The sequence below is a fragment of the Lycorma delicatula genome, chromosome 1 (genome assembly GCF_047948215.1).
Source record: "Lycorma delicatula isolate Av1 chromosome 1, ASM4794821v1, whole genome shotgun sequence".
In the NCBI taxonomy this organism is placed as follows: domain Eukaryota; kingdom Metazoa; phylum Arthropoda; class Insecta; order Hemiptera; family Fulgoridae; genus Lycorma; species Lycorma delicatula.
Window position 1 is genome coordinate 90,257,473 of NC_134455.1, and position 22,569 is coordinate 90,280,041.

Consider the following 22,569-nt stretch of genomic DNA (forward strand, 5'->3'; position numbering starts at 1 on the left):
AACAGATTAGATACCTCTCTTGACTATATATATAGCTGCACCATTCTCCGCAGGATGTTGTCAATCCCTCGATCTTTGAAAGCCCAAAAAATGGCTTTTCAGCGCAACATTGAAGGCATTTGAACGAGGCTTGCATGTTTAATTCGTGAATAAACTACGGTGTCCATTTTATTTAGTGTGGTTTCAGCTATTGCTATCATTATTTCATTGTTTAGCTAAATTCCGATCAACATTTTTTGTACAGCCAGTTACTCAAATTAACTTGTTGAGTACTCATATGCATAAACTATTAATCGGCTTACAGTATATGTTCACATTCCTAGAATTTTTCTTCATCATGATAACGTTAATTTGGTAATGATGATGTGTTAATTTTAGTATAAGATTTAATTACATAATTTCTGTTCCAAAATTTTAAAATTAAATTACAGATTAAAGGATGTAATATGGTTCCATTGAAAAATTAGAAATCCGCGTAAAGCAATGAATTATGTCAAACGGATCATATTTTAAATAAATAGAATATAAATAGATTATTTTGAAATCTTTTATCAGCTTACTCCGAAAACACTTGGTCTGAAATACACGGAAAATCGTGTGTGATCTTGAAAACTAGGAAAAATAAAGAAAATAAACTTTGTAACATATTAAAAAATAGAATTCTTTCAAAGCTAAGTAACATGGTAAAATTATTGAATAAATTGTTAATGTCGTTCTGTAGAGCAACGTAGCAACAATTTATTTTCACGTACCTCATTTAGAGAAAAAAAATATATATAAAGAGCTGTCAAACCCAGTATTTTACTACTTTTACAAAATCTTTTATAAAAATACTGCAATATTTGTATCTAAATATTAAATAATCTGAAGTGTAGCAAGTCATTATTTTTTACTAATTCGTTGAAACCAGTAAATAGAATGATAATTTTTATTAAAGATTAGAAAAAATATAAAGAAAATGATAGTTTATTTTATTACATTTCTTTTAGTTTCATTAATATTTTACATATCAGGAACGTGTAAATAAAGATTTCCTGTAGTAAGAATAAACAATTCGCAAGTAACGTGAAAGCAAGAAGCTAGTTAATATAAACAAAACGTACGTAAATAAAGGACGTAAACTATTATCGAGTTCGAACTAACGCTAATCTGGACTGGAAACGATAATATTTTTATACCCGAAGTTTTTCCAACTATTCTTCGTAAAATTTGAATGAAAATTCGTTGCATATTAGAATATTAAAAAATTATGACGATCAAGAAACAAAAAACACCTTTGAAGTAAACAAGTAAGTTTATTTAAAAATACAACTTCTATTATTATTTGGATACTACAGGATCGCCAAAGAAAATTCTACACAATTAAAAAATATATATAACATGAAAATATATGTTTTTGATTTTTTTTTTAATCTCCGGGACCACCGTTAGGTATTGCTTCAGAGGACGAGGTGAATGATTTGTAGCATGTGTGAAAATGCCATGTCTGACTGGGATTCGAACCCGGGACCTCCGGGTGAAAGGCCGAGATGCTACCACTCACTTTTGGTTTGAGAAAGAATTAAAATACATTACAAAAAATATCAGTCGAATTCAAATTTTTTTTTTTTTATTTCGAAATAAATTTCAAATAAATAAAGCCGGTTGAAGAAATTAAATACAATAGTTAAATAGTCCTGGTTTTCAATAGTCTTTAAATTTTGATTTTCAGAAGTCAGCGGTCAAATATGTAGAAATCTTAATATCCTGTAAAACCTCAATTTAATATAACTTCAAAAAGTTGAAATCTTAAGAACATTTGAAAAATACACTTTTTAAAAAAATAATATATCTATTTAATTAAAACACAAAAATTAAAATTGACATGTACTCAGTTTTATACGATATCTAAACTATACACGCATCCATTATTGTTTAACAGGTTAATAAAAAAATTTATTTCTGAAATTTTTCTACAATTTTACATATTTAATTTTTTTTTTAAATCTTGCGCAGTTCTGCGCAAGAACTGTGTGTGTTGAATGAACATTTAAATGTTAATATAAAATCATTAAATTCATCAATTTGATGATTTTATATTTATTTTTATCAAGATTTCTCTGTTATTTTTGTATGTTATGTTCCAGCTTACTTAAATTGAAGAGATTTAATACAAAAAAAAAAAAAAAATTGTATTGTCTACAGAATTAATTCTAAGGCATTCTTCTTTTATTTTTATCATTGCTCAATATTGATTGATTATCAAATATTTATGCTTAACTGCATAATATAGAGCCATTCGTAATTCTGATACACAAATTATTTCTGCACTCAATAAAATTTATACATATTTCTAGGGTACATAAACTCAGAAGCAGTCTTATACTGTTTCTCTGCATTTTTTAAATTTTTATTAAAAGGAAGATTTCTCCTGTTTTCGTTTATATCAAAAATCTGTTTTTTGTACACCATATAGTTTGATCTACAATGCAGTTTACATAATGTAGATAAAATAAAATTTCAATAATTTACAATTTCTCTTTTTCTTTTTTGTACTAAATAAAACCATTACAAAACAAACTTCGCTAATAATTATTTAAAGAAAAAAATGGAAACGACATTAAGACAATGTAATGTGATGCTTCTATATAGAATTTTAAGATTTCCACTGTCCTTACCGATGATGTATATTACATATAATGTACGAGTATATTGGATTTGAAGGTTTAAGACCAGATATCTCGATTTTTTATTACTTTATTTACAATGCTACATATCTTATGCAGAAACTCACATTCGCTGCCCTGCAGAAGACCATATAACATCATTTTTACGTGACGCATACATATAGAATATTAGGATTCCCATTGTCCCTACCAACCCGCGGGACGGCGAAAAAAGTCTTTTTGTCAATTTTTAGACCGATTTTGTGTCGAAAAATTTTTCAACGGCATGGTACCATCACGAAAAGCAGCTGCGTAGAGTACAACAAGATTTATTTCAATCGGATTAATAGGGAAATGGTTATGCGCGAAAAAAAATATATACGGGTCGAATAAATAACCTTCTTTTCGTGAATAATATGATGTTGATTAATAATAATAAAAATAAAAGTTTTTTTTTCTATTCACTGAAGTTTCACTTTTTAAAGTCTACTTTAAATTAAAAACAACTGTGGCGTCTTCTTATAAAATTTGAAGAGGAATTAAAAAATTATTATATTTTACTTTTCAAAGTTTTTTTAAACTGGTTTTAATATCTTCTTTTTTTTTGAAACCCATATTATTAATATAATGGTACTTGGTTTTATTATTACTATTAAACTTTAATTTAGTTTATTTCTGCGGTTAGATTAAACTTTATTCAATTCCTGCGACTGTGACTTTCAACTTTTCTTGCGATTGTGGCAAAAAAAAACTATATTAAATTGAAAAGTGTGGCGATCATGTCAAACTAGATCCAGTTAGTTCATCTAAACCAAAAAAAAAAAAGTATATATACATTACATATGTATGTGCTTACGTATATACGAATGTGTCTTACCTCTTTTGGCCTTTTATCTGTGGATTAACCAAACTGATTTTTTTAAATTTTACGTCAAGCCAGATGACGTCATTTTGTGGAGGAATATCTTCTGTGCAGGGTTGTTCCGGATGAGAGCAAAAAAAAAAAGGTGAACAGAATCGTCAATTAGTTCACACTCACAAAGCATGTCAGATTGAGTAGGCAGCAGGCTTCGCTTTTAAAAATTTGCCTTGCATCTTGAAACATTAGGATCTTAACCGGGTCAAACTCCATACAACCTACTAGCTTTTCTTTATTATTATTATTTAAAAAAAAAAATAATGATCAACTCTTCCATTAATTCATTCAAGCGGTCTAGTTCCTGAGACTTTAAAATCCTGAGAGAAAAAGTTTCCTGAGTTGGATAATAAGATCCTATTTGATCGACAGAATCCTCTTCCTCATTCCATTATGCATCATTTCTTCGTATGCATGATGAAACGTAGAGGGGTAAAGTTGTTTTTATCCCCTTGCAAAGTTACGCTCAGTTACTCAGATTTACGACAATGCTGCAAATCTGTTATCTTTCCAAGTAACGTTAAGTATAATGTAAATTATTTTTTCTCTAAATGACGATTATCAGAATAGGAACAATTAAAAAGAATTTTCCTGTTCTAGTGAAACCCACATCCCTAAAAATGGAAGACCTATAACATTCATTACTATCATAATTTCTTCTTTTTTCTGTGTAATTATAAAAAATACTATCATTTGTGAAGCCTTTTTATTATTAAGAACTAGTAGAGCAAGATTGATTCTGAAATAGATTTAGAAGAATTACTGTAGAGTTTTACTTTTCCTCCGATTATGGTAAAAAAAAACTATATTAAATGAAAACCTATGGTGATCATGTCAAACTACGGTCTAATTAGTTCATCTAAACAAAAAAAAAAAAAAACATGTATGCATACATTACATATGTATGTCATTTATGTATGTATATGTGCTTACGTATATAGGAATGTCTTACCGCTTTTGGCCTTTTATCTCTGGATTAACCAAAATGATTTTCTTAAAAGTTAGGTCAATATTTCTATTAATTTTTTCGAAATTTTTTAATTAATTTTTTCAAAATTAATTACGATGAGGTATTATCGCAAAAAAAACAGTTTCTATCTACTCGTCTGCTCGATCTACTCGTTATTTTTAATTATTTCATCAAGTTACGATTATAATAATTTCATTTTCTTATAAACAGAAAATATAGTTTCATATTAAATAAAAATAAAACATTATAATACTTCTTTTACTTTTCTCATTTAATGAATGTTTTGTATGTATTTCTTGTAAAAAAAATTATATTAAATAATTATACAAAATAAAATAATGAAAAGTCGGTCTTCTTGTCCAGAACAGCGCAAGAATTTTTTTCAGATGACCTCATAAATAGATATCTGGAGTTAAAAGGTCACAGGACATTAAAGAAACAGCTGGTAAGTAATTATACGAACAACAAAAAATTAATGCGTCATACAATTGTCGATTTAATACCAACTTGTAATTTTTATTTTGTAGTAATGTACAAATTTTATATTTTAATGTGCAAATTTTAATAATATCCTAATTAGGTTCTTTAATTAATTTTTAAGTGAAAAAATTCATTTTATTTTCTTTGAAGAAAAAAGAAAACAAAATCAGGTTGTGGGTTGAAAAATATATTTTTTTGAGACAGCAAAAGTTTTTATTTTTTTTATTAAAAATAAGTAATTCTCACAACACTTTTTTTTGTCGTCTATAGATCCAGTAAAGCAAAATTTTACGTCTAACCTTGTCGTGAAATGCAATAGTTTACATTAAGTTAATTATTACCAATTAATTAAATTTTAATTGTTAATCATTACGAAGAATTTAAAGCAGTTTTATTTATAATACTTATTCTAGAAATATTTTATAAAAAGATACTGATATGATAAGTTTGAACTTTTCAATAAAGAAAATATTTCCGATTTTCCATCCGTAAACGGTTCTCATTCGTAAAAGCACATCAGGGGTGATTATTACAAGTGCTGACCGTACAGCATCTTGAAGGTGCTCGATGTTGACGTCTGCGTTTTCAGATCTCTCCCTTTACAAACCTCAGAGTCCATTGTCACTCTTGTGTGGTGAGGTCAGGGCTTCTTGCTGGCCAAGGCAATGGAGCTGGGTAACTTTTCTGACCCACGTCCGATCCAGCGATTCGGAAAAATTTCATTGAGGCGTCTACGGACATTCGAAGCAAAACGCGCTGGAGCACCGACTTGTTGAAAGCGAGAGACAGTGTTTCGCTATCAGCCATCCCTTTTGGGATGCTGACAAGGGTCAGCGATCTCTTTTGGCGTTAATTCTTGAAGCGACCATTTGTTGATCATTCTCAGATAATTGTGTTGATTATTTACGCCATCGAAAAAATAAGGACCAAGTAGATGTTCCGCTGTCATCCCTCCCAGCCCAAATCATAACATGAGGCGAATGGTGTTCGATTTCTGGGGATTGTCTTTCAAAAAAATGAGGATTGTCTTTCACTCAGAAAAAACATTTAGGTTACGAGAGCTTCTATAAACAGCACACTCGTATCAGAACATGACGTTCTTTTTATCGTTTGCTCTCGGAAAGCGTTCAAACAATAACTGCATGTGTAAAAGTCGAACAAGGCCTTTGTCACTCAACTCATTAACTGTGGCTCTACAAAAACATTTAACTTTTAACTTTTTTCGCATATGGTCTCGCATTATTGATCTTGGAATGCCTAAATCTACAGAACGTTTGTGCTTTGATTTCATCGGTGATCGTTGAATTGATGTCTCCACAGCAGCACACGTCTTAGCTCGAGTTTTCGGCATCCCGTTGAGTGGCACATCAAGAATGAATACCGTTGCAAAAGCCTTCTTTTGCCATATAAGTAACGTTTGCCCTGAAGGTGACGGTTTCCCAAATCGCACAAAGAAGTCATTCATAAAGTTCTCCAATGTTTTACCAGCGTGTGGACACCTGTGGACTCTAAAAAATACTCTTTGATAGTGAACTCAGTCCTATTCGCCATCATTCCACTCCGACTACGATTGATGTCATCCCACCACGAATGAACACATCGGACGATCCCCACCACGGCTTATCCTCCCCACCGTTTTCAGCAGCAGTGAGCGATATCAGCAGAAAAAATTGGCAGCAGTAGAGCCCGATTAAGTTGGATTTAATACAGCGTAAAGGGACTTTCACATAGTAGAGCAGTGACTTATATAAAAATTAAAAATAATTAAATTTTAAGACTCTGAGCCTCCCCCTGTAAAATTTAAATATATATTATTTTCCCGATGAATATAGAATAATTTTATTCTATAATAGTTATAGCTAGTTAGTAGCTGTAGAATAGCTATATTAAATTATGGTGTTCGTGTCAAAAAGAGGGTACCGAGTTTGTTTTGCAAATCTTTACGTCTTAGGATCCAACTAGTTATTTAGGCTAAAAAAAAAAAACATACGTATCGCACTGCATTTGGCTGTACAAGTATCTTAGGATTGACCAAACCGATTTTCTTGAAATTTGGCTCTGATATTTCTATACATGGAGCATTGGTCGTATTCATTTTTTTCCAAAATTCGTTAAGGTGATGGAGAATATCGCAAAACAATTTCGATTTTTTTCAGAGGCATTTCAGTGAAAACTTTATTAAAGCAAATTTATTACTTATAATGCATATATAAACAACCCAAAAAACGTTTTTCAAAAAAATCAGTAACATTCACCTCTTAAAATTGAAATATTCGTTTTTTGTTATTTTATTTTATATCCCCTCCTCAGTTTAAATATTATCCAAAGATTTTTGCTTCAGTGTAGAGCTATCAAGAAATGTTCACAATTCTTTTTAAATTCAAGATCCTTGACCTAAAATGCAGAATATCTTATTAAATCTTTTTTTAATTTCAGCGTATAATGAAGGAGGGTTTAATTTAGAGAATCTTTGCTTAAACAAATTTGTTAAACTTAACCGTATACGAATATTTTTAGAAAAATGTTTCTTAAAGATCATTCACCATCTCTATAAAATTAATTCTCTTTGTTGGGTTTTCTTCTATTGTTTTAATTATTTTAATTTCTATTAATAGCAGGGAAAGTCATGTAATACTTTGCCAGTTTTCGTTTATAAGAAAATAAATATAATAGTAATTTTAAATTTTATCATTAGTAGAAGAGTAAAATTTTAAGCTGCATAAAAGTTTTTCAAAATTTAAGTAACGTTAATGAAAGATTTTTCTAAATGTATTTTTACCGCATCTCTGCTGTAAAGTTATAATTGTTGGAGATAATTTTGCTTCGTATCTTAAGGTATGGCATGCGTTATGGTTAAAAATGTAGTCGATATCAACATAAATAAAAAAATAAAGAAAATATTCCATAAAATATTTTTTAATATATTAAAATGAAATATTTTTATTAATTCAGTACTAAAAGTAAAATACAATTTAGGTCTACTTAGATGTCACTATAAAAGAAACGATAAAAAATATGTATAATATATAAAACAGACTTTAAACTCGTTAAAAATTTTCTAAATAAAAAAAAAATAAAAAAATAGATTAAATTATAATCGTAAATCATATATTTTATGTGACGCATAAAATGCCGATTTCTTTGATGTTATGAAAACAACAGACTTTTATTATCTAATTTTAACTATCTATCTAACAGTTCTAAGTTCGGCTTGTAAATTAGTCAGGGTAATAAATTATTATTATTATTTTATTTATTCAAAAATATTAATATCTGTCTTAGGATGACCTAAGACCTTATTTTTACGACTTTCAATATGAAGTTTTATTTTTCTGTAAAAAGTAAAATAAATTAGGTTTTTACGTAAAGTATGGTTAATCTAACTATGAAGGACACTTATCCCACAAAAAAACTTGTAAATTAAATCCTTGTTTCCTGCTTTTCTTATTTCTTAATATATATATAATATATAATATATATATATATATATATATATATATATATATATATATATGTGTATTATTTATAGTAGGTAATACTGTTGACTTATGATTAGACAAATCATTTACTAACTGTTAATCATGAAGCGCTAAGGTTCGATTTTTGGAATCTACAATGCTGATTTTCCTAGCACAGACTATTAATTCTTGTGTCCTTAGCGATTATTGCGGTTGACATTGACCCAACAGTAGCGTCGGAGAAATTACAATCAAAGTTAGACTTTCTCAGTGAATGGCTTAGTTACTGGAAGGTTAATACTGGAAAGTCAAGACATGTGACGTTTGCAATGAGGAAGAAAGTCTGTGCATGAGTCTGCCTAGATGTAGTTTCCAGCCCTCTTTCGGACAAAGTATTAGGACTTCATTTGGATCGTCGGCTAACATGGAAAATTCATATCAGATAGAAGAGAAAGCAATTAAATATTAACCTTAGGCGGTTGAACTGGTTACCAGGAAGGAAGTCCGTGTTGTCATTAAGTAAAGCTGTTGTTGTATAACGCCTTTTTGAACCCAATGTGGGCCTACGGGATACAACTTTGGGGTACGGCAAGCAATAGCAATATCGACGTCCTCCAAAAGTTCCAGAAGTTCAAATGTTAAAAAACATATCAGAGGCGTCATGATTTGCGAAGAACGAAAAGATCCACGATTACCTAGGTAGGGATGCCTTCTATTCGTGAAGAAATTTACCGATTAAGCTCAAAGTATATACTTAAGCTTAACATGTAAAAAAACATCTGGCTGTTAATTTATTGGATAATAGTGAGGATGTGAAACGACTGAAATGGTTTCATGCATTGGATCTTGAGACTGTTTTTTTTGGTAATATTGTCCTTACCTTTGTTGTGTTGATCTTTTTTACTCTTCATTACTTGTTGATCTAGGTGTATTTTGTTACGGACTTTGCGTGCATTTTTAGTTTTGTTTTATGTTTTTAATTGTATTATGCTTTTTTCATACTTTTATTGTATTGTCTTGGTAGTTATCACTGAACACCTCTCTCATGTCATTATTGATTTATACGTTTTACTTATAGTTTAGTTATTTAGAAAACTGATTTGATAAATATAAAAGTATAACAAAATGAATAGCTGTACAAATGTTCTCGTGCTACTTCAAGATTTGGACAGTCAGTTTTTTTCTTTAATGATAAATGATCCAATACGTATTTATAACGCATACAAAAGGTACGAAAAAAAATCATTCACGTCGAAAAAAGGTACAGTAAGAAAAATTTTGTTACGCTTAAGACTTTTTATATATTGAAATTGCTTATTTAATAATATTATTTCTTAAAGGAAAATAATACAAAAATGCTTCTTACAATAACTTATTGATTATATTTTACTACAAATTCAGTCTTATGTTTAATAAGGAACTCTGGTGTTTTTATATATAATGAAAAGTAATTAAATAAACATTTCTAATGACAGTATTTATGAATATTCTCATAAAAAAAAGTTTTTAAATATTAAACGAAAATATATATAATAAAAAAATTTAAATATTTTATATATATATAAAAATCTTCATAAAATATTTTCCAATCTTTTATGTGGAAATATATATTTTTATTTAAAAAAAACGTTTTTGGGAATGCTATGTGAAAAAACCTATAACGGAACAATCATAGGAACTACCCCTGAAAAATCGAAAAAATGTAATTTAAATTTATCTTTTTTTTTAAGAATATGGATTGAAAAATATTAAAATAAGAACTGTAATAATTAAAACACTCCCTTTCATAGAACTGTTTTTGTTTTATTATTTATTTATTTTTTAGGATTAGTGGTCATGCAGATGAAAAGTGCTTCGCATTCTGTAACTCATTATTTAGACAAAAAAAAAAATTAAACCCGATATATTTAAAATACAAAAAAATTGAGAACTTATGAAATTTAATTTATATTAATTTTCTTAATTAATTTATAAATTAAAAAAAATATTATAAATTTAATTACATATTAAATTAAGTCTATATATTTAATTTATATACATATAAATATACTTATATATTTAATTTATAAATTTCATTTGTCAGAAAAGTGCTTATTTAATGTAAAAAAAAACAAATTCTATATAAAAGTTGAATTTTTCTAATTTTTCTTTGCGTTATGCACCTTATCTTACACAATTTTATTCAGAATTAAATTCTGTACAACTTTTGTTTAAAAGTTTTGTATTTACTACTCATTTAACAAAGTTATTGTACGTCAAGCATAAAAACATGCCAAGATTTCTCAAAAACTATTGCAGATAGATATCTGGGCCTATTTTATTCGATTTTCAGGTTAATACCCATAAGAAATTATTAATTCTGTCTTCTTAATTAACGTCCTAAAAATTTCAGCACGACCTCATTTCACGGGGGTAGCTGAAATCCGAGCGAAATGTTTCACTAGCCGTAACACGAAAATTATACAACTTAGGACATGTATAAGAACTTTTTCCGTTATTTTCAGAAGCAGATTGCTGGGAGAACTTCCGGATACACTCTGTAAATGGTATCTTTTTTCCTACTTTTTTTTCAACTAACATAATTCTTGATAACAAAAATAAAATGTAAAAAGGAAATTATAATTGATCGTGAAATAAAAATTATGTTACGTAAAAAGTAAAGGGGGAATCTGTTAAAGATTGAAAATTACTAAAAAAAATTATAAATAAATAAAAAAATTCTAATGAAGTATACACTTAATTATTAATTACTAACATACTTTTGGAAACCTGCATTTCAAAATCTATCTTAGAAGTTAAGCAAGCATTTATAATTTTAATTATTTAAATTTTAGTAATTTAAAAGCTAGGTTTGTTTTTGAATCAATATTTTCGTTTATATTGTCTTAGATAAAGATCTAATTCCTTAATTTGTATTTGATGCAATTTATTTTGTAAAAGTCGAATTAAATAATTTTCTGTGAATTTTCTATCAGAATTAAATTCTCTACAAATGTTACAAAATTTCAATTCTTTATTGGTTAAAAAAGTTTGTTCACGATCAAACAAAAAGAAATATGCGTTTCAATTCCAGTTGTATGAGATTTCAAAAAGTTTTCTCAAAAACTATTGAAAATACAATTCTTGAACTCATATTGTATCATGTTAAATATTTTATTAAGCTAATAATTTTTTCTCATGTTTCTTTAGCTAGTTCTTTACAGCTCTGATATTTCTAGCATTCTATAGCCTAACATTTCTTTTCTCTCGATTCTTTCTCCTCTATGTTCCTGGAATCCATATCATTCCAACTTGTTTGTTTTAGGTAGACTATTACAATTCCTCTTTCGTGCTTGGCTTCAATTCACGATTTGTTTCAGCCATCTTGTTTTTATCATTCTTTGTGATATCATGCCATACAAGTAGCCTTTTCATAATTTCATCTGCTGTTTTATAATTTTTTTCCTATCCTTTCTCTTCTTTCGATGTTCCTGATCCTCTTTGGTCTAGACACTCTGCAGCCTCTACATAAAAAGACTGCATCATTTACATTTAATTTTTGGACCAGAAATAATGTCGAAGTTACTCGACAAACGCAATTTAAAAACAAGCGTTTTACATATATGGTTATATAAACCTTTTTGTTTCAAATAATTTCCAGGAATTTGCTTTAGAAATCAGAGTAAAACTTCGTAAATCACGATAATAGCTAATAATTACTTTTTTAATGAATGACGGTATAAATTTTTAATAAACAGAATTTTCTCATTTCTATACCGCCTACCCATGGGACAAAAGTAGTTTTCCCAAATTTTTCCACTATCTACAAATTTTTGTTTTCCTAATGTGTACGTTACAATTTGGTCAATTGGTGAAAAATAAGCAACACTCCCCCCCCCCCCCACAGACCAATGAGATGAGGCTGATATGTATGACAATCGTGCTAAGGAGGTGGAATCTGGTACAACTCAGGCCGACTATTCCTGAGACTTGTGGTTTATTGATCTCAACCAATGTACCAATGTACACCGGCATTCACTGCCTAATATTCAAATCAGTATAAAAGCAACTAGTTTTTACTAGGATTTGAACTTCAGAACCTTCGACTTCAGCTGTTAAAACAAAAATCAGCTGTTAAATTGATTTATGACGACGAGTTAACCACTAGACCAGCCCGGTGATTCTAAAAAATTGTTTAAAAAATTAATATGTTGAATATAAATAGAAAATGCAACGAAAAAACTTCCAAAAAAAAATTATGTACCCAAAATTTGAAATTTTTAAAAACAGAATTCTTTAAATTCAAATTTATCACGTGGTAGACAATAAATCACGTGGTAGACAATAAAAATATTAGTTGCTGTATTTAAATTAAATCTTTTTAATCAAAAGAAATAATTTAGATAAAAATTTCTTAATAAAATTTTAAAATACGATTAGAAAAAAGGACAATTACAAAAAAAAGGAAAAATAATGCTTTTCGCCCAGGACATCTCTGAAGTCAGCAAGAAATTACCATGTATGCTACCTCGGTCAGCAGAAGATTATGAAACTATGATATAAAACTAAACTAGACTAAACTAAACTAAACTATGTAAAATTTGAGAATATCATTTAATTATGACTAAAAATTAGAAAAAAAATTGTTTTAAACATGCTTTTCTTAAAAAAAAACCAAAAAACATTTTTGCTAAAAAGTAAAAAAAAAAATTGTTTTTAAGAAAACTACTTCAAAAAAATTACTTTCAAGAAAATTAGTTTAAAAAAATTTTCTATTTATGCATAACTAAGAAGAAAAACGTGGGGCACGCTCTAATTATAAAGTCGTTGTGTATGATAGCGCTCCAAGCTTTTTGATCATGCGTAGATAGAAGTTTTTTAAAAGTAATTTTCTTGAAATAATCCTTTTAAAAGTAATTTTTTGAAAATAGAATTATGTTACATTTTAGTATTATTTTTGGTTGTTTTTTTAGAATCTTAAATTATATTTTAAGTTTCGTAAGTAGGCAGTATAAATAAATGTAATCACAAAAAGCAAATGTAAAGGAACTTTCCTTAAAATGCCTTAATTAAACTCATGCTAAAAATATCAATAGTAAATCACAGATAGCATATGCAAAGTCTATACAACAAGAAAAATAACCTAGAATAAATGACACCAGAAACATAAACATTGCAATCATAAACATTAACTTATATAATTAGATAATGCACAACTCAAGAAGAGAAGCCTCTTTTTGATTATCACTAATAGGTTATTGTTGGTACTTACAATAAAGTACGCTAAAGTTGGGTTCCGCAAGTCCAAATCGGTTTTTCATCACTTCGTTCAATAGTAGCTTGTTACATACGAACAATTACGTTTTCCGGTCTATTAACTAGCATAGCTCCCTAAATTTGATATCTACCTGCTTTATTTTTCCTTAATATGAACCTTCCATGTTAAACGGCGATCTAAGTGAATACCCAAATACCGAATTCTCTCAGATCGCCGGATGTGATCCCCATCTATAAGGATACCTAAGCAGTCTCTCATCTAAAATATTGTATGAGTCGATTCGCTTGCATTACCATTTCCACTAGAAGATCCAATCCTGATTGTAGCTGAAGCTTTAGTTGGAACAACTAAAAACAACAATTAGAAAACAGTTCACCTCAATGCTTTCTCAGAGCCGTTCCACAATCAGACCTTACTAGGCCGTTCAATGCCTACCTTACTAGGATCCTTTCCTGGTTTTAAGAGCACCCTCACCAAAGCCACTTTCCAACAAGTCGGGAAGCAGCCCCAGCTAAGGCACCCCGTGAATAGTCTGCCAAGCGGCTCTCTTATGACAGGCAGCAGATGGTAGAATATATCCGGGTAATGCTGGTTAATTTCCGGTGCCATTTTCAGTGCCATTCGAGAAACCACTCGGTCTATATCTACGGGATCCACAGCCCGTACGCCAGGGAAGGGCGTAGACCCCACCCAAACGTCGACCTCTGCTTCACCCACCGGAGCATCTGGAAACAGAGTATCCAGGAACGCATGGTAAGTCGCCACAGATGTTAAAGTGTGGTTACGACCACCAAACTCTCATCGAACACTGGACAGCAAGTGCAATGGCTTTGGCCGGTAACATGATTTTGTGAGCTGCCGGGCGCACCGGTAAATCCGCAGACCCTCAGCGGGCACGTCCTTAACGATAATCCCCGTTATGGGGCGACGCTGGTATCGACTCCTAGCGGACTTAACTCTTTCACGCAGCACGATAATGTCAGAGGACCACCACTTTTTTTTTAATAGACGGTTCCCCAGAAGCAGCGGTCATGACGGCTCCAGGCATTCTCCGATTGGCCGTAGGACCCAATCGCAACCAGTCTTCATGGCCCGGCCAAATTGTTCAGCCATCAATTTCATCTCCTCTCTGTGCGCCATTCCAACCCCTGCAAGGCAGCCGCAGCCTGTGCTGATCCAGGGCCCTTAGGTTATAGCGACCCGAATCTGGAGCTCTTAGACCGCCTTTGTAAACGATCTCATAGGTTATAAGCCTATGATCGCTCACACTGGCCTGGGCTCAGACAGTCCAACTACTTATACTTCGCAGCAAATCGCTGGTCACCAAAGTGACGTCAATGTAACTTTCTCCCAGTTCGGAAGAGAAGTTCTCTAGATGAGAAGTGCCGATTAGGAAGGTTTATCGTATCTGAGCTGTCTAGAAGTTCATAATATAATATCCTCTTCAGAAAGATGAAAGACCCACTGCATATACCTAGTAAACATACAGTCCTTCTCGCTGTCACTTATAGCCGATGATCCATGTCATTTCTGAAGTCGAAGGAATTGAGTCAACGGTGGTTGAAATTTCCTCGTGGCCTTCAACAAAAAGTTGCAGTCCCTTCTTGAAGGTGAAAGATTAATGAGGTAATTTTTTTAATTTTATTGCTTGAACATTTATTTAGCACACGTTTTAACCTCCGCGCAGCTCTGTTTAAAGACGTTCTATCATCTGGTTTCCTGTAACACTGTCATCTCTTCACACGCCTCTTCGTTGAAATGAGGTCCAGTACCTCCCTGGATAGTCCGCTCCAACTTGCCTCTCACGTTTGAATCCACGTTTGTTGAGAGCTAGACTACCTCCTGCAATACTGTGGTCAGTTGTAAAGTTGTATACTTTATATCAGGCGACCACCGGTTCATCCTCCATCCAGCTCCTGTAGGACTTTGCAATCTTTCTGTTATTGCACAGAATCGGGGATTTTTTCTTCCTTAATACCACCGTGCTTATAGTGAGTAGGACCGGCGAATTATCAGACATTGTGTTGCAGCTAATCATCACAGAAGTATACACAAACTTTACACTAAGAAGTCACATAAAACTTTAATAGGTGCGGTACTTTATTCAGTTCCGATGGCCTATATGTCGGATTTAACCCAGAGATCACATCTCATTGATTCTCAAACTTTTTCACGACCTCCCACATTGAGAATCAAACATTTTCCAGTGCCCCCAAGATTTTTAAAATTACACCTGTTAAAAATAATAATTGCAATTGCTATTTTTAAGATGCACTCTTAAAACAACAATTGCAATTGTTTTTAAACGTTGCATTTCTTATTTCTGAGTTGAAACTTACATTTTAATTGAGAGCAATTTCTCATTATTTTTTTTTTAATTTGATAATTCTTGAAATCTGATTCATACTTTCAAAAAGTAGAGTATTCAAGGTTTAATTTTTTTTTATTCGTCTCTCTGAGCCTCTTGGTTGCAAAGTTAAAGTAGTTTGAATATAATCATTTCCTAACATAAAATATAGGTGTCCGTTTAATTTTTTGCACTAGTGTAGTAGGTATTTAATTTTAGTTTGAAATATCAGGGAAACATTAGTTATTCCCTTTTTTATAATCAGCCATCGCCTTCCTAGACCGTCCCAATGACCCCAATTTTCTGTGGGCCTTCTACCGCCCCCTGAAGGCTTCCAATGCCCACAAAGGGGTGATATCGCCCACTTTGTGAACGAATGATTTAGAGTAATATTATTTTCCTATTTATTATTTTGTAACTGATACAACCTCATGACGAGTAAACCTTTGTAATTTTAAAAATATCAATTTTTTCCAGATTCTGGACAAACATTAATTGTTTTTTGAGGGATACCTTCACACTGTAAGTGTTTTAGGGGGTTTGTATTATTCACCATTTTTTTTGATTTCATAATTTTTTTGTCATTCAGGTGATTCATCGATTCTTTTACAAGGAAATTGTTGTTTTTTTTTGTAGTTGTGATATACGTATATAAACTGAAATATGGATTTTAAAGTTGTTATCCTGCAGGTAAATTAATCAGCAACAATTAATTTTATCTATAAACATAAAAAACAAACAACTCAACATCAAATATAGTACTGAAAAAAAAAAACGATAATTTAATAAATTAAATAGTTTTCTTTTATTATGTAATTACTATACTAAGAATATTTAATTAAAAGATGAATTAATAACAAAAAAAACCGGTGTACTTTATGTTCAGGTCATACAAAAAAAATCCATAACACAAGTTCAACAATTTAAAGGACAAATTTATGATTCAAATTACACTTGTATTTAGATTAATTTAATTATAATTTAAATGAATTGATAATAATACAATAATATTAATGATAATATTAATATTTCTGAAATAATTTTGAAATATCATTATGTTCATAACTAAAATTTATGTGTTTTTAAGCGGTGATATCAAAAATGTTTTAATAACGAAGGTCGTGTTGAAATAAAATGATTTCTCTTTTCAGTATCATATTAATAATTTATGACATGTTTATCGTATAAAACGAATAAACATTTTTTTTAGGTTTCAAAATTTTTTTGTTGTAGTTATATTTTATTATAAAGTGAGTCAATTAAGAAAAAAACTTTTTTGTTATAATAAACCAATGAGCATAGATAATTTATTGTAGTTCCATTTATTAAAGTATTTTGTAAACGCCTACTAACAAAAGATAATGAAATCATATATATATATATATATATATATCGACTAGATAGTATAATTATCTGAAATTAAAAAAAAACTTTAATAAAAATTTTATTGATGGTCTGTCATTGGCTATTGAGAAAACGTATTAAGTTATAGAAAAGCTTATTATATATTAACGAAAATTCTATATTGATCATATCTGAAATAAATTTCAATAATAATTTACTATCAGTAGTTTTTATTTATTCTCCTTCGATTTCTCCACCCCTTGGAGCCGGATCCACGACTGTATCTAATACCCATTTAGCAAAGTTACTTTAAGTCAAACATAAAATAGTGTGCTTTTTTATCCTAAAACCTAGTGTAATCTTAAAGCAGAAAGTAAAGATGTTCCATATACTGACAGTAGTGGTAATTGAAGAAATTTGATGTGGACATCACATGACTTCCTTATACGCCTATTAAATTACATATAGTACATTTTTAAAAGTACATAAAATTTTTTTTAACTTATAATTTCCGATTTTTTTTGTTGTTATTAGTAAATTATTTATTGTAAATATTTTTGTAATCAGAGGTTAATTATTAATAAATCAATATATTTAAATTAAAAAAAAAGTTAAAAAAAAGGAAATGAAGTCGGATTCGAACCGATGTGCCTTGTAAGATCCAAATATTTCATTAATTAAAACTCTTATTTGGCTATAACTCTGGAACTAATGAAAATAAGTACCACCTATAACATATCGTTGAAAATGTCTCAGTGAGGGCTTATTACTGCAGTTAAGAAAAGTCTGCAGTTAAGAAAAGCTTTTTTGTACATATTTGGTCAAGTCGATTTCAATCAAAAGGGGAGGTGCACAACTAGAAATTACAACAGTCCTAAATCCAAAATTTCAACATTCTACGGCTAATCGTTTGAGTTCCGCGAGATCCATACGTACGTATATACAGTCTTCACGCTGAAACTAGTCAAAATGGATTCAGGGATGGTAAAAATGGATATTTCCGTTGAAGTCTGTAAAAACGAAATTTTTCGAAATAATTATTCAATAAAGTCATTACCTCGGGCTGGTCTGTCCCATGTTTAAATACTAGTTAATTGAAAGCTTATTAGATCTGATACCGAAAAAACTCGGGTAGATACCGTGAGTCACAATAAAATCTTATAAAAATAAATATAAAATATTGCTGATCTTCGTGGCAGAGTGGCAGCTTCTAAGCCTTTCATCCGGAGGTTCCGGGTTCGAATCCTGATCATGCATGGCATTTGTCTTTGATAAAGCTATAATTAAAAATTTAATCAAATTATAATTATTAAATTTAAAAAAAAATAATAATTTATCAAATATAATGAAAGAATACCTGTGTGGAAATTTGTTTTTTAAGAGTACCTCTATGCAATCTGTTTATTGGTCAGATAATTAACCATGATGATAAACTATAAAATATTGTTAAATTCTTACAAACTACATTTCCGCCTTACAAATAAAAATTAATTTATATATTAAAATTCCAGCAATATTTATTAAAAAGCTGTTTTTCCCCTCTTTTGTAAATAATATATATATTTTCAAACTTTGATGATTAAATGTAGTACGATGATCTTAACTTCCTTATGGTAACTATGCCAATGAAAGAAACATTCATTCTATTTCAAGTGGGCCGCGATGTTGTCATAATTCCTTTTGTGTAGCTGAATGTGTATAATCGATCTTTTCTTCACCTTAACCATTTTCCTCATTATTTTTTTACAAGTTATCATCTATTACATTGTAAAAAATTTATCATCATTGAATAAGTGAAAAGTTAAACCAATTTTTTTTCGTATTAATCCAAACCTGGTGGTATTTTATTTTATTCTCTCACAATCTTTATTTAAATAATAATCGTTAATAGTTCATCACTGGAAGACACTTTTCGAATTTTTATATAGTTACTAGCGGACCCGACAGACGTTGTCCTGACGCGGCATTATTCTGTAATAAATGCACACACATAAATATAAGTAACTTAATTAAGTTAAAATTAGCAGGAATGTGTTCTAAATTTCATTAAAATGACTATTAGTATGATATTATCACTTTGTGATTGTTGTATTATTGTATTATTGGTTTATTGATTAATTATTTGTAGTATGGTTAATATTTATTTCCACTAAATATTGATATGTCCGATGAAAATTTAATTAAAAAATCGAAACGTCGTAAAATTAATAATTAGTGTAATTAATAAATTTTCATCCACGTTACTACTAATTTTCACTTAACATCATTCTAAAAAAGTACCTCCGACATATTATTTATTTATTTAATAATTTTGATGTTACCATATAACAGCTTAATTAATCAATTAATAAAAAAATTAAAGCACTGTAAAAGAGCAACGTAGTTAAAATTTTAGTAGATATTTTTCTCATTCTTTATTTTAACATCTATTTAACCAAATTTTAGATAATTGTAAATTAAAAATAATTTTAGAAAACTTTTTATAAAATTAATCAGCTAAAACATTATAAATTCAATTTTTTAAATATACTTTAAACTATATTATAAGTAACTTATATTTTAATTTTATAAATGTTATAATTTATTTTACAAACTTAAATTTTTATTTTCAAAGAGCCATTCAATACTTCATAAGTTGCATAGAATCAAATGAGAACTGACAATTTAAATTTGTCGGTTAAGTTGATTGTTATTGAATACACGTGTATACATCATTAAAATTCATGTAAAATACTCACTTCAATACTGCACCTTACAAATTTGCACAATGTACATTTTTTAATTAAACTTTAAAACGTTATTTCAATAAATAATAATATAATATAATATTCTCCATAAGCGCGCAATTCTAGGAGACTCGGCAATGCTTCGCTATTGCTAGATCTGAGTATACATACAGATTAAATGACAACAATTGAAAGTTTCATAAAACCTTAAAAAACTGAACATTAGCAATTTAACAAAATTTAACCTTTCACTTTATAAAAGTCAGAATGTAAATAAATCCAAATGGCAAAACAACAGCACTACCTATCGGATTAAATTCACACCACCGTCTAATCACAGTATTCGGTGGAAAATAATTTTTTAACGAAAAGTGTTGTGGCTGCAAAATCATTACAATTAATACTGAACATTAAGAAACTTACAAAACATTACGGAACCTTATAAAATTTCACCTTTAACTTCATAAAATTCAGAATGTAAATAAATCCAATTGTCAGAACAGCACCACCTATTGGATTTAAATCAAACTATTCTCTAAACACAGTAGCCTGTTAAAAATACGAATTTTAATGTAAGAACATCACTAAGCTACGACGCAAGTAACTGATATGCGAAAAAGCAACAAAATAAAAAAAAATCCTAGAATCCGATCGCAGTACCAACTACCTGATAAACCAAAAATTAAAAAAAAAACTTCTAAAACGCGATCGCAGCTCTGCCTACCAGACCCACACGCTGCCTACCGGACCCAATTGTGAACCTTAATCATCCCAAGATCAACAACACACAAATAAATTAAAAAAACATTTTCACTTCAATACTGTACCTTACAAATTTGCACAATGTATATTTTTTAATGACACTTTAAAACGTTATTTCAATAAATAATAATACAATATAATATTTCTCAATACGCGCACAATTCTAAACGCGATCGCAGTGCTGCCTACTTATTACTTAATCAGTTGTGATTTTGTTTACATTGGCAACGGCCATACGAGTTCTTTGTGATTTGTCGTTGTGTTTGACAGCGGCCGTCTTGCATTGATCTGATTGGTTTTCCTTTGTTTACATTTCCATCTGATTTATTAGCCTCTTATTTATTAAAAAACTGTTTTTTGTAACACAGTAATAACACAAAATTACGAAATATTTTTCTGAATTTGATTGCAGCACCAACTGTCGGGACAAACTAAAATTAAAATAGAATATTATTGAATATTCGATACTGCGATGGTAGCGCAGTCTGCCGGATCCAATGTAAAACATTCCAAAATCAACAACTATTTATAAATAAAAAAATAATTAAAAAAACATTTTCCAGTGGACCAAATTGTGAATCTAAAAGACCAATACTAAAAGATTTTCGTTAATTCTTTTTCGTTGCATTACTATATAATACACGAATACAATAGTTTATTAATAATTATTTTAAAATACATCAACTATCTACATACTCAGTAATAATACAGTATTTATAATCAGTACGTACCGTACTGATTAATAAATACTGATGTACCGGAAAATTGATTAATTTTGTTGTATACGATCATTCTATCATGAAGTTGCTGTACCAGGAACTCATTTAATGCGAAATAAGTTAAGGAAATTCCTTTTTAAGTTAACAAGAATGGTTGGATGGCTATCCAATTGGTTTATGATCAGTAAAATGTATCTGAGAAAGGAGATATAGAGAATTGCTTTAAATATGCAAGTTGTGAATAGTTTTATAGGTATAAATTGTTTTATGAATATTTTTAGTTATGAAGAGGATTTTATTTGTTTATTACCATTTAATCGAAGTTCCTGGAACTTCTCGCTCAGGATTATGACTAGAATAGTCTCTTGTAGGGAACACTTGCAACCGTATCCCAAACTGCTCTTATCGTACTGTACATGACGATATTCTTTCTTCCAGGAAGATCTTTTTCCTTGTTACGTTAACTTATCTAAGCTGCTTATAGTTAAGACCTTCGGCCCCTAACAGCACAAATATTAAAAATTCATAATCACATGATAGGAAAACAAGAATAGATCCAGTAAGGTGCTCAAAGGGATTCTCAATCGATATCTACAACAAAATATCAAATACGTATTCGTCAACTAACATATTACGTAAATAAAACGCTTCTTTTAGATTAGGCACTCCGCTTAAAACATAGAAATAAAGACTTCTACAACGAATTATAAACGATATGCCCACTAATATTGTACGCCTCTTCAACATTTGATAGAATTACTCCATATTCTAATTATATTTTCTTAAACACTGACTTTAGTTGTTTTGTAGGTATAATAAAATGCAATGTTTTTCTCAGCTTCTGTACTTTGTTTCGGTGTAATTTGAATAAAATCAAAATTTGGTTGCTGAAATATGAAATGAATTTATCATTCTCGGAAACAAGATGTAACAGTTATTAAAAGC